Source organism: Salmo salar, chromosome ssa06 (assembly GCF_905237065.1).
Source record: "Salmo salar chromosome ssa06, Ssal_v3.1, whole genome shotgun sequence".
Classification (NCBI taxonomy): Eukaryota; Metazoa; Chordata; class Actinopteri; order Salmoniformes; family Salmonidae; genus Salmo; species Salmo salar.
The window spans coordinates 19,024,142-19,038,659 of record NC_059447.1 but is presented as its reverse complement, the minus strand read 5'-3'; the positions used below and the strand labels follow the sequence as shown (position 1 = coordinate 19,038,659).

At 48.5% G+C, this 14,518-nt stretch overlaps 1 long non-coding RNA gene across 2 annotated transcripts in view; it reads right to left on the bottom strand.

Annotated features, from left to right (window-relative positions):
* The window catches only part of LOC106606484 (cAMP-dependent protein kinase type I-beta regulatory subunit), a 231,754-nt gene that overhangs the window by 131,760 nt on the left and 85,476 nt on the right, over nucleotides 1-14,518 (bottom strand). The gene's annotated exons all lie outside the window — the stretch shown is intronic.

The window sequence follows — 14,518 nt, the reverse complement described above, 5'->3', positions numbered from 1 at the left end:
ACACACACACACACACACACACACACACACACACACACACACACACACACACACACACACACACACACACACACACACACACACACACACACACACACACACACACACACACACACACACACACACACACACACAGAGCCACAAAGAGACATCAACTTCTCCCTGCTCCTCTCACGTAAAGATGTTCACTGTCCGTCAGCAGGGGCCAACAGGGCTAAAGTCAGGGGGTTTAGAGGTCAGAGGTGAGAGATTAGAAGGTCCATCACTTGATCAACTCATTACTTCGCTGGTTAATTGGTGGATTAAATGAGCGGGAGGACTGACCACTGACTGACCACCATTAGTTTACAAACCTGAGAGGCCTATTGCTGTACAGCAGAAACACATCAATTCCTATCAAATAAACAGCATTATAACTGTAAGTTTCTACAGTACCAGTCAAAGGTTTGGACACACAAACTCATTCAAGGGTTTTTCTTCATTTTTACTATTTTCTACATTGTAGAATAATAGTGAAGACATCAAAACTATGAAATAACACATATGGAATCATGTAGTAACCCAAAAAGTGTTAAACAAATCCAAATATATTTTATATTTGAGATTCTTCAAAGTAGCCACCCTTTGCCATGATGACAGCTTTGCACACTCTTAGCATTCTCTCAACCAGCTTCATGAGGTAGTCGGCTGGAATGGATTTAAATTAACAGGTGTGCATACTTAAAAGTACATTTTTGGAATTTATTTCCTTCTTAATGCATTTGAGCCAATCAGTTGTGTTGTGACAAGGTGGGGGGTATACAGAAGATATTAAGGCAAGAACAGCAAGAACAGCTCAAATAAGAAAAGAGAAATGACAGTCCACACCAGATGTCTCTGTTACTTGAACTCTGTAAAGCATTTATTTGGGCTGCAATTTCTGAGACTGGTAACTCTAATGAACTTATCCTCTGCAGCAGAGGTAACTCTTGACATGAAGGTCAGTCAATCCGGAAAATGTCAAGAACTTTGAAAGTTTCTTCAATTGCAGTCACAAAACCATCAAGCGCTATGATGAAACTGGCTCTCATGAGGACCGCCACAGGAATGGAAGACCCAGAGTTACCTCTGCTGCAGAGGATAAGATCATTAGAGTTACCAGCCTCAGAAATTGCAGCCCAAATAAATGTTTCACAGAGTTCAAGTAACAGACATCTCAACATCAACTGTTCAGAGGAGACTGCGTGAATCAGGCCTTCATGGTCGAATTGCTGCAAAGTAACCACTACTAAAGGACACCAATAATAAGAAGAGACTTGCTTGGGCTCAACCGCCGTGTCTTTGTGAGACGCAGAGTAGGTGTACGGATTATCTCCGCATGTGTGGTTTCCACCGTGAAGCATGGAGGAGGTGTGATGGAGCTTTGCTGGTGACACTGTCAGTGATTTATTTAGAATTCAAGGCACATTTAACCAATATGGCTACCACAGCATTCTGCAGTGATACGCCATCCCATCTGGTTTGGGCTTGGTGGGACTATCATTTGCTTTTCAGCAGGACATTGACCCAACACACCTCCAGGCTGTGTAAGGGCTATTTGACCAAGAAGGAGACTGATGGGAATGCTGCATCAGATGACCTGGCCTCCACAATCACCCGACTTAAACACCAACTGAGATGGTTTGGGATGAGTTGGACCGCAGAGTGAAGGAAAAGCAGCCAACAAGTGCTCAGCATATGCGGAAACTCCTTCAAGACTGTTGGAAAAGCATTCCTCATGAAGCTGGTTGAGAGAATGCCAAGAGTGTGCAAAGCTGTCATCAAGGCAAAGGGTGGCTACTTTGAAGAATATAAAATATTCAGAATACTTTTTTGGTTAGTACATGATTATTATTATTCTACAATGTAGAAAATAGTCAAATAAAGAAAAACCCTTGAATGAGTAGATGTGTCCAAACTCTTGACTGGTACTGTATGTATTTTCTATTGTGTGCTCTGTCTGTTCTGAAGTATTTTGCAACAAAAAGCTTTAGGCGATTGAATTAAAATAATGTATTCAGTTAAGTACTAGCCTAATGCCCCACTGTCCTCAGGAGAATACTTTCTGGTATGGTATGGATATTACCATTAAGCTTCTGTAGTTGTGGGAGAGATGCAGGCAGAGAGGAGAGAGGAGAGAGAGGAGAGAGGAGAGAGGAGAGAAGGGGGGGTGGAGTGAGAGCGAGTAAGAGCGAATGAGAGCAAGTGAGAGAGAGAGAGAGAGAGAGAGAGAGAGAGAGAGAGAGAGAGAGAGAGAGAGAGAGAGAGAGAGAGAGAGAGAGAGAGAGAGAGAGAGAGAGAGAGATGCTATTGACAACCTAGTGGGTCCCCAGGGACAAGGGACAGAGGGGTGCTGAGTACTGCTCTGACAAATTACCCAGCATCCTCCTTTCCGCTCATCCATCCCTGTCTGAAGGAAGGTGACTTAAAATAACTATTAATTTTGCACACGAATACACACACACACACACCAGTACACACACACACCCACACACCTGTACACACACACACACACACCCACACACCTGTACACACACACACACACACACACACACACACACACACACACACACACACACACACACACACACACACACACACACACACACCAGTACACACACACACCAGTACACACACACACCAGTACACACACACACACACACACACACACACCAGTACACACACACACACACCAGTACACACACCAGTACACACACCGCTCCACTCTCTGATCCCATTTCTCTCCAGTCGTCTCTGTTTGCGTGCCTTGACCATTTCTGACAGTGTGTGATGATGCAAACACACAGACATGAATACAGGAACATCAACAGAACAGTGTTCTCAGCCTTAGTTCGGCTGTAGGTGACAGTTGAACTTTGACACCAGTCATGACCACTCATATTTCTATCTAACACACCTGCAGACAGCCATGGTCTCTGCCCTAACTGTACCCATGGGATGTGTGTGTGTAATTGCAGACAGACACATGTAACTCCAGCTAATGCAAGTACACTCTCCCACACACACACACACAGACCTGCAACTGTACCCCTGTGGTGTGTGGGTGCGTGAACATATGGGGCTGCAGCTAATGCCATACAGTACATTACCGTAAACACACCTGCACCCGTGCAAGAACACACACACAACTTATTATACACACAGTCCGCCAGATGGGAGGTCAGCCAAGTCGTCGGTCCAGGTGTGTGGAAATGGTCCTGTATCACATGCCCCGGGCCTTCTACAATCACAAGTCACACATCCTATCACATCAGCAGGAAGTCAGATAGCAACCGCATAGCAACCAGTCAGATAGCCTATCAGAGCCAGCCCAGGGAAACTAACACACAGTCCTGTTTGTAATGCTGATAACATTCTATCTGCCGTATCTAAAGTCATTGTTAATGGGACTGAGCAACATTACAGGGGAAGTCTTGCTGAGATAGAGTGTGATAGGAAGACCAAATATACCCCCAGAAATCACAGTGCACCTGGACACACACAGGTACACACACGTATACTGTAAACCTGTCCACAGCCCCCACCACCCCCTCCTGGTAACATATTACCTTTCTCTGCTAGGGCCTAGACCTGATCCTTCTATCTAATCAAAAGCTCTCACTTTCACATCAACAAAACAGAGCAATGTGAAAGACAAGCTCAACGATGACTTAATGGTTTCAGACTATAGAGATAACAGTGGAACAGGTGTTTCTGTTTCTACACATTACACAAAACCCCACAGTGCACTGCTCAGCACTGCCTGATAACACACACCTGTTGATGGAATGACGTGTGGGTATGGGTGTGTGTGTGTTTACCGTGGTACAGTAGCTATGGGGCAGCACCATGACTTCTGCAGGGCTTTTACTGAGGGTTACAGTTCAGCCAAGGTCACACAGGGAGCAGCACAGACTGACAGACTATATCATGTCCCACTGGCCTAGGAAATGTGTCCAGAGCTAGGCTGATGTGTTCATCTAGTTTCCCAGCTGGACCAGAGATCAGAGACCAGGGACCAGAGACCAGAGACCAGAGATCAGAGATCAGAGACCAGAGACCAGGGACCAGAGATCAGAGATCAGGGACCAGGGATCAGAGACCAGGGATCAGAGACCAGAAATCAGACACCAGGGACCAGAGATCAGACACCAGGGACCAGAGACCAGAGATCAGGGACCAGAGACCAGGGATCAGAGACCAGAAATCAGAGACCAGGCACCAGAGATTAGAGACCAGAGACCAGAGACCAGAGACCAGAGATCAGAGACCAGAGACCCGGGACCAGAGACCAGGGACCAGAGACCAGAGAGCAGAGATCAGAGACCAGAGACCCGGGACCAGAGACCAGGGATCAGGGACAAGAGACCAGGGACCAGAGACCAGGCTTCCTAGGAACTAGTCTGTCTGGCCTACATTCCACACAAGCCATGATACCCAGCCCATTTAAACTACTACAGCTAGTCCACAGGGGATGAGTTGTGTGCATGTGTTTGAGACTGAGAGGTTGCTGTACTGTTGATTGCGGGACCGGTGCAGTCTCGGTCTATGGCACTGGCAGCAGTATGTGTGTGTGTGTGTGTCTCCATGCAGTGCCACCCTGCCTGTTCCTCTCAGGTTACCCATCCATTTCACGTCCGGATGAAAGGCGTGCCCAGAGTAAACTGCCTGCTACTCAGGCCCAGAAGCTAGGATATGCATATTATTAGTAGATTTGGATAGAAACACTCTGAAGTTTCTAAAACTGTTTGAATGATGTCTGTGAGTATAACAGAACTCAAATGGCAGGCGAAAACCTGAGAAGAATCCAACCAGGAAGTGGGAAATCTGAGGTTTGTAGTTTTTCAAGTGATTGCCTATCCAATATACAGTGTAAATCGGGTCAGATTGCACTTCCTAAGGCTTCCACTAGATGTCAACAGTCTTTAGAAAGTTGTTTCAGGCTTCTATTGTGAAAGGGGAGAGAATAAGACCACTCACAGTAAGTGGCTCAGCTGAAAGCTATGAGTTGTTTATCGCGCGCGGCCGTGGGTGCGAGCTCCATTCTCTTTCCTTTCTAATGACAACGGAATTGTCCGGTTGGAATATTATTGAAGATTTATGATAAAAACATCCTAAAGATTGATTATATACATCGTTTGACATGTTTCTATGAACTTCAATAGAACTTTTTTGACTTTTCGTCTGGACTTAGTGCCCGCGCTTTGTGCATTTGGATTAGTGAACTAAACGGACGAACAAAAAGGAGGTATTTGGACATAAAGACGAACTTTATCGAACAAAACAAACATTTATTGTGGAACTGGGATCCCTGGGAGTGCATTCCGATGAAGATCATCAAAGGTAAGTGAAGATTTATAACGCTATTTCTGACTTTTGTTAACTCCACAACATGGCGGGTATCTGTATGGCTTGTTTTGGTGGCTGAGCACTCTACTCAGATTATCGCATGGTGTGCTTTCGCCGTAAAGCTTTTTTGAAATCTGACACAGCAGTTGCATTAAGGAGAAGTTTATCTTTAATCCTATGTATAACACCTGTATCTTTCATCAACGTTTATGATGAGTATTTCTGTAAATTGATGTGGCTCTCTGCAAAATCACCGGATGTTTTGGAGGCAAAACATTACTGAACATAACGCGCCAATGTAAACTGAGATTTTTGGATATAAATATGAACTTTATCGAACAAAACATACATGTATTGTGTAACATGAAGTCCTATGAGTGCCAAGCGGCGGGTGAACAGCTGTTCCACCTCAGGCAGGAGACGAGGAGTGCTCAGGACTTCGCGCTGGAGTTCAGGACCTTGGCTGCTGGGGCGGGGTGGAACGACAGGGCCCTCATAGACCACTACCGCTGCAGTCTCCGGGCGGACGTCCGCAGGGAGCTGGCCTGTCAGGACACAGCTCTGTCCCTGGACGAGCTGATTGATATGTCCATACGTCTGGACAATTTGCTGGCTGCCCGCGGGCGTTCGGAGAGGGTCCTGCCCGTTCCACCCCCGCCCCTACCCCTATGGAGGTGGGGGGGGCCGTGCCAAGGGGCACCGGAGGAGGTGGCTCCTCCTGCACCAGCTGTGGTCAGAGAGGACACACGGCCGACCGGTGCTGGAGGAGCCAGTCTGGGAGTCGAGATGGCAGGCAGAACACTTCTCGGTCACCTCAGGTGAGTCAGCACCAGATTCACCCAGAACCCCCTGTTGGTCACGTGTTTTTACCTGTTTTTTTTACTAAATTATTCCCCTCTTCCCAGCATAGGGCGCTAGTCGATTCAGGCGCAGCTGGGAATTTTATGGATCGTGGACTTGCCATTAAGCTGGGCATTCCGCGGGTGCCGATAGATTCCCCTTTCCCCGTGCACTCCCTAGATAGCCGACCATTAGGGTCAGGGCTAGTCAGGGAGTCTACGGTGCCACTGGACATGGTAACGCAGGGGAATCATATGGAACGCATTCGTTTTTTCCTTATTGATTCGCCTGCGTTTCCGGTGGTGCTGGGGGTCCCTGGCTGGCTGGTCACAATCCCCGTATTTCGTGGAAACAGGGGGTTCTCCAGGGGTGGTCAGAGGAGTGTTCAGGGAGGTGTCTAGGAGTTTCCATAGGTGCCACGTCGGTGGAGAGTCCAGACCAGGTGTCCACCGTGCGCATTCCCCCCGAATACGCCGATTTGGCGATCGCCTTTTGTAAAAAGAGGGCGACTAAATTACCACCTCATCGACAGGGGGGATTGTGTGATAGATCTCCAGGTAAACGCTGCGCTTCCCAGGAGTCACGTGTACCCCTTGTCACAGGAGGAGACGGCGGCTATGGAGACATATGTCACGGAATCCCTGGGACAGGGGTACATTCGGCCCTCCATCTCACCCGTTTCCTCGAGTTTCTTTTTTGTGAAGAAAAAGGAGGGAGGTCTGCGTCCGTGCATTGATTCCCGAGGTCTAAACGCTATCACGGTGGGATTTAGTTACCCACTACCTCTCATCTCTACGCCGGTGGAATCATTTCACGGAGCACAGTTCTTCACAAAATTGGATCTCAGGAGCGCGTATAATCTGGTGCGTATCAAGAAGGGAGACGAGTGGAAAACCGCCTTTAGTACCACATCAGGCCATTATGAGTACCTCGTCATGCCGTATGGGTTGAAAAATGCTCCAGCCGTCTTTCAATCCTTTGTTGACGAAATTCTCAGGGACCTGCACGGGCAGGGCGTGATTGTCTATATCGATGACATTCTGATATATTCCGCCACCCGCTCCGCGCATGTGTCCCTGGTGCGCAAGGTGCTTGGTAGGCTGCTGGAGCATGACCTATACGTTAAGGCTGAGAAGTGTGAGTTTTCCAAACCAGCCGTCTCCTTTCTGGGTTATCGCATTTCCACCACGGGGGGTGGTGATGGAGTGTGACCGCGTTAAGGCCGTGCGTAATTGGCCGACTCCAACCACGGTGAAGGAGGTGCAGCGGTTCTTAGGCTTTGCCAATTACTACCGGAGGTTTATCCGGGGTTTTGGCCAGGTAGCGGCTCCCATTACCTCACTGCTGAAGGGGGGGCCGGTGCGTTTGCGATGGTCGACGGAGGCGGACGGAGCCTTCAAGAAGTTGAAGACGCTGTTCACCGACGCACCCGTGTTGGCGCACCCGGACCCGTCTTTAGCGTTCGTAGTGGAGGTGGACGGATCCGAGGCTGGGGTCTGTGCCGTGCTATCACAGCGCTCGGGTACGCCATCGAAACTCCGCCCCTGTGCTTTCTTTTCGAAGAAGCTCAGTTCGGCGGAGCGTAACTACGATGTGGGGGACAGGGAGTTGCTAGCGGTGGTCAAAGCTCTGAGGGTGTGGCGGCACTGGCTTGAGGGGGCTAAACACCCCTTTCTCATCTGGACCGACCACCGAAACCTGGAGTACATCCGGGCAGCGAGGAGACTGAATCCACGTCAGGCGAGGTGGGCCATGTTCTTCGCCCGGTTTAGGTTTACCATCTCCTATAGACCGGGTTCCCTGAATACTAAGGCCGACGCGCTGTCCCGTCTCTATGACACGGAGGACCGGCCCATCGATCCAACTCCCATCATTCCAGCATCTAGGCTGGTGGCACCAGTGGTATGGGAGGTGGACGCAGACATCGAGTGGGCATTGGTGTTGGAACCTGCGCCTGCGCAGGTGCCCGTGGGGCACATGTATGTGCCGCTCGGTGTTTGTGATCGTTTGATTCGGTGGGCGCACACGCTACCTACTGCAGGTCATCCTGGTGAGGCGAGGACAGTGCGGAGTCTAAGGGGGAAGTACTGGTGGCCCACCTTGGCTAAGGACGTGAAGTCCTATGTCTCTTCCTGTTCGGTGTGTGCCCAGAGTAAGGCTCCTAGGCATCTACCGAGAGGGAAGTTACAGCCCCTCCCCATTCCACAACGACCATGGTCGCACCTGATCTTCCCCCCTCTCAGGGGAACACGGCGATTCTGGTGGTTGTGGATCGGTTCTCTAAGTCCTGCCGTCTCCTCCCATTGCCGGTCTCCCTACGGCCCTGCAGACTGCGGAGGCCCTATTTACCCACGTCTTCCGGCACTACGGGGTGCCGGAGGACATTGTCTCTGATCGAGGTTCCCAGTTCACATCCAGGGTCTGGAAAGCGTTTATGGAGCGGCTGGGGGTCTCGGTCAGTTTGACCTCCGGTTATCACCCCGAGAGCAATGGGCAGGCGGAGAGGGTGAACCAGGAGGTGGGCAGGTTCCTGAGGTCGTATTGCCAGGACCGGCCAGGGGAGTGGGCGAGGTATATTCCCTGGGCTGAATTAGCCCAGAACTCACTTCGCCACACCCTTTCAGTGTGTGTTAGGTTACCAGCCGGTCCTGGCACCATGGCACCGGAGCCAGACCGAGGCTCCTGCAGTGGAGGACTGGGTTCAGCACTCCAAGGAGACCTGGAGAGCCGTTCAGGACTCACTAAAGGAGGCCAGTGCGCGGCAGAAGAGGAGCGCTGACCGCCACCGCAGTGAGGCGCCCGTGTTCGCACCGGGAGACAGGGTCTGGCTCTCGACCCAGAACCTGCCCCTCCGCGTGCCCTGCCGGAAGCTAGGGCCGCAGTGTGTGGGGCCCTTCAAAGTCCTGAGGAGGATAAACGAGGTGTGTTATCGGTTGCAACTCCCTTCCTATTACCGTATTAACCCCTCGTTTCATGTGTCTCTCCTCAGGCCGGTGGTAGCTGGTCCCCTTCACAAAGATGAGGTGCCGGAAGTCCCTCCGCCCCCTCTGGACATCGGGGGGTCCCCGGCGTACAGCATACGGGCCATTCTGGACTCGAGACGCCGGGCGAGGGGCCTGCAGTACCTCGTGGACTGGGAGGGGTACGGCCCGGAGGAGAGGTGCTGGGTGCCGGCGGAGGACGTCCTGGACCCATCTATGTTGAGGGATTTCCACCACCTCCGTCCGGATCGCCCTGCGCCTCGCCCTCCGGGTCGACCTCGAGGCCGGTGTCGGCGCGCTGCAGGAGCCGCGTGTCAGGAGGGGGGTACTGTCACGATTCCCACCGACGGTGGCGCCCCCTCCTGCTCGGGTGGCGCTCGGCGGTCGTCGTCACCGGCCTATTAGCTGCCACCGATTCCCTTTGCTTTTCCCTTTTTTTTATTTTATTTAAGACACCTGTGGTCAATTAGCCATTAGAGGTGCTATTTAGGTTAGCTGGCCCGCTCCTTTTCGTGCGGGATTAATTGTTGTTTCCGACTGTCTTGTTCATGTTCGGCTTGGCATTGTCACACCTTATTTATTCCCCTGTGTTTGGGAATTTTGTTTTTGTTTCTCAAAGTGTTATTAAAAAACAACACTCCCTGTGCTCGTTGCTTCCTGCGCCTCATTCCTAAACCACGACTACCAACGCCGTTACAGGCTGGAAAATGGCTGTATGTTTTTTTGTGACTAGGCGCTGATCTAACATATATCGCATGGTGTGCTTTCGCCGTAAAGCCTTTTTGAAATCTGACACGATGGCTAGATTAACAAGAAGTTAAGCTTTAATTTGGTGTGTTGCACTTGTGAATGTATGAAAGTTAAATATTTCTAATAATTTTCTTGAATTTGGCGTTCTGCCATTTCACCGGATGTTGTCAAATCTATCCCGTTAACGGGATTTGAGCCATAAGAAGTTTTTAAGGAGAACTAGAACAGAGAACCTGTCATGTCCTTAAGGAGAACTAGAACAGAGAACCTGTCATATCTTTAAGGAGAACTAGAACAGAGAACCTGTCATATCTTTAAGGAGAACTAGAACAGAGAACCTGTCATGTCCTTAAGGCGAACTAGAACAGAGAACCTGTCATATCTTTAAGGAGAACTAGAACAGAGGACCTGTCATGTCCTTAAGGAGAACTAGAACAGAGAACCTGTCATATCTTTAAGGAGAACTAGAACAGAGGACCTGTCATGTCCTTAAGGAGAACTAGAACAGAGAACCTGTCATATCTTTAAGGAGAACTAGAACAGAGGACCTGTCATGTCCTTAAGGAGAACTAGAACAGAGGACCTGTCATGTCCTTAAGGAGAACTAGAACAGAGAACCTGTCATGTCATGTCCTTAAGGAGAACTAGAACAGAGAACCTGTCATGTCATGTCCTTAAGGAGAACTAGAACAGAGAACCTGTCATGTCATGTCCTTAAGGAGAACTAGAACAGAGAACCTGTCCTGTCATGTCCTTAAGGAGAACTAGAACAGAGGACCTGTCATGTCCTTAAGGAGAACTAGAACAGAGAACCTGTCATGTCATGTCCTTAAGGAGAACTAGAACAGAGAACCTGTCATGTCATGTCCTTAAGGAGAACTAGAACAGAGGACCTGTCATGTCCTTAAGGAGAACTAGAGCAGAGAACCTGTCCTGTCATGTCCTTAAGGAGAACTAGAACAGAGAACCTGTCCTGTCATGTCCTTAAGGAGAACTAGAACAGAGAACCTGTCCTGTCATGTCCTTAAGGAGAACTAGAACAGCGAAAAGCCTCAGAATCTGAGAGAGAGAGTCTTGCCTGGCAACAGCAGGCAGGTGTGACTGAGGGCATGCTTTCAGGAAATGGCATGAGGGTGAAGAGGGAGGTCATAGGGGGGCATAGGGGTGAGTCAGGGACACAGGGTGCTGGCAGGACAGGGGGGAACGTCGCCCCAGGGCACTGAGGGCAGGGCCCCACCTGTGCATCAGGTGGCACAGCAGCAGGAGGGTTCAGAGAGGGCATCTCTGTCTGAGGCTGGGACAATGGCTGGCTTTGCTGCCTTCATACTCTCTCTATCTCCCCCACCCCCTCACCTCACAGCAGTGGAGAGCTGCTGCAGTCAGAACACAAAGTACCAGTCATTGTGTCCTCCCCTGGTTGGTGGTTGATGATTAAAAGGGATGATACTGGTTGGTGGTTGATGATTAAAAGGGGTGATACTGGTTGGTGGTTGATGATTAAAAGGGATGATAATGGTTGGTGGTTGATGATTAAAAGGGATGATCATGGTTGGTAGTTGATGATTAAAAGGGATGATCATGGTTGGTGGTTGATGATTAAAAGGGATGATAATGGTTGGTAGTTGATGATTAAAAGGGATGATAATGGTTGGTGGTTGATGATTAAAAGGGATGATAATGGTTGGTGGTTGATGACTAAAAGGGATGATACTGGTTGGTGGTTGATGATTAAAAGGGATGATAATGGTGGGGTGGTGGTTGATGATTAAAAGGGATGATCATGGTTGGTGGTTGATGATTAAAAGGGATGATCATGGTTGGTGGTTGATGATTAAAAGGGATGATCATGGTTGGTGGTTGATGATTAAAAGGGATGATAATGGTTGGTGGTTGATGATTAAAAGGGATGATAATGGTTGGTGGTTGATGATTAAAAGGGATGATAATGGTTGGTGGTTGATGATTAAAAGGGATGATCATGGTTGGTGGTTGATGATTAAAAGGGATGATAATGGTTGGTGGTTGATGATTAAAAGGGATGATCATGGTTGGTGGTTGATGATTAAAAGGGATGATAATGGTTGGTGGTTGATGATTAAAAGGGATGATAATGGTTGGTAGTTGATGATTAAAAGGGATGATAATGGTTGGTGGTTGATGATTAAAAGGGATGATAATGGTTGGTGGTTGATGATTAAAAGGGATGATAATGGTTGGTGGTTGATGATTAAAAGGGATGATAATGGTTGGTGGTTGATGATTAAAAGGGATGATAATGGTTGGTGGTTGATGATTAAAAGGGATGATAATGGTTGGTGGTTGATGATTAAAAGGGATGATAATGGTTGGTGGTTGATGATTAAAAGGGATGATACTGGTCGGTGGTTGATGATTAAAAGGTACACTCTTGGAAAGGTTCACTCTTAGGTTCTTCTGCTGTCCCCATAGGAGAACCCTTTGAAGAACCCTCTTTGGTTCCAGGTATAACCCTTTTGAGTTCCATGTAGAACCCTTTACACAGAGGGTTCTACATGGAACCCAAAAGAGTTCTACCTGGAACCAAAAAGGGTTCTCCTATGGGGACAGCTGAAGAACCCTTTTGGAAGCCTGTTTTGGAGAGTGGATGATAACATAATAAGTTGATAATAGGAGAAACAGATCGCTGGCCGTTCAGCTCACATAACTGCTGAGTGACTAATGATATGGGATGTTTCTTTCGTCTTGTTCTTCACACGGCTACAGCTGTCAGGGAAGGAACTGACTCATAGAACACACCAGGCTCAGTCCAAATCAGAAACACCAGCCAATGACAGATTACTGTTTGAAAAGGCCTGCCAATAACAGCCAACAGCCAAGCAATACCAGCTTGTGGCTGGTAGCCTTGCATGCCTGAGAGATCAGCCAATAGCAGCTTCAAAGACCACCAACTCCAGCCAGTCAGGCCAGTGTATCTGCATGAAACATCGAGTGCAGAAACCTTTCTGCAAAGCCCAGCAATAAAATCAACAACAACAAAAATATGTGTCACATGCTTGGTAAACAACAGGTGTAGACTAACAGTAAAATGCTTACTTATGGGTCCTTTTCCAACAATGCAGAGTTAAAGATAACAAGAAAAACTCAACTAAATTGAAATAGTGAAACAAGGAATAAATACACATGAAAAACAAATAACAATAAGGAGTAAAAAATAACATGGCTATATACAGGGAGTACCAGTACTGAGTTAACATGCAGGGGTACCAGGTAGTAACATGGCTATATACAGGGAGTACCAGTACTGAGTTAACATGCAGGGGTACCAGGTAGTAACATGGCTATATACAGGGAGTACCAGTACTGAGTTAACATGCAGGGGTACCAGGTAGTAACATGGCTATATACAGGGAGTACCAGTACTGAGTTAACATGCAGGGGTACCAGGTAGTAACATGGCTATATACAGGGAGTACCAGTACTGAGTCAATGTGCAGGGGTACCAGGTAGTAACATGGCTATATACAGGGAGTACCAGTACTGAGTCAATGTGCAGGGGTACCAGGTAATAACATGGCTATATACAGGGAGTACCAGTACTGAGTTAACATGCAGGGGTACCAGGTAGTAACATGGCTATATACAGGGAGTACCAGTACTGAGTTAACATGCAGGGGTACCAGGTAGTAACATGGCTATATACAGGGAGTACCAGTACCGAGTTAATGTGCAGGATAGATAATAGGCAGTAGCAGCATGTGGTGAGTGTGTGTATGTGTGTGTGTGTGTGTGTGTGTGTGTGTGTGTGTGTGTGTGTGTGTGTGTGTGTGTGTGTGTGTGTGTGTGTGTGTGTGTGTGTGTGTGTGTGTGTGTGTGTGTGTGTGGCGTCAGTATTCATGTGTGAACATGTTATGTGTGTGTGGGTGTATAGTATGTGTGTGTGTGTGTTGCGGTGTCAGTGTAAGTATGTGTGAGTGTGTGGGTAGAGTCCAGTGTGTGTGTGCATAGAGTCAGTGCAAGAGAGTTAGTGCAAAAAAGGGCCAATGCAGGTAGTCCGGGTAGACATTTGATTAGCTATTTATCAGTCTTGTTAAGCAGTCTCATGGCTTGGGGTAGAAGCTGTTCACTGTCTTGTGGGTTCCACACTTGGTGCACTGGTACCGCTTGCCATGCGGAAGCAGAGAGAAGAGTCTATGACTTGGGTGGATGGAGTCTTTTAACATTTTTAGGGCCTTCTTCTGGCACCGCCTGGTATAGAGGTCCTGGATGGCAGGGAGCTCATCCCCAGTGATGTACTGGGCCGTACCCACTATCCTCTGTAGTGCCTTGCAGCTGCCGTACCAAGCGGTGATGCAGCCAGTCAAGATGCTCTCAATGGTGCAGCTGTACAACTTTTTGAGGATCTGAAGGCCCATGCTGAATCTTTTCAGCCTCCTGAGAGGGAAAAGGCTCTGTCGTGCCCTTTTCACAACTGCGTTGGGTGTGTGTGGACCTGTTAATTCCTTAGTGATGTGGACACTGAGGAATTTGAAGCTCTCGACCCACTCCACTACAGCCCCATCGATGTGGATGGGGGCGTGTTAACTCCTCTGTTTCCTGTAGTC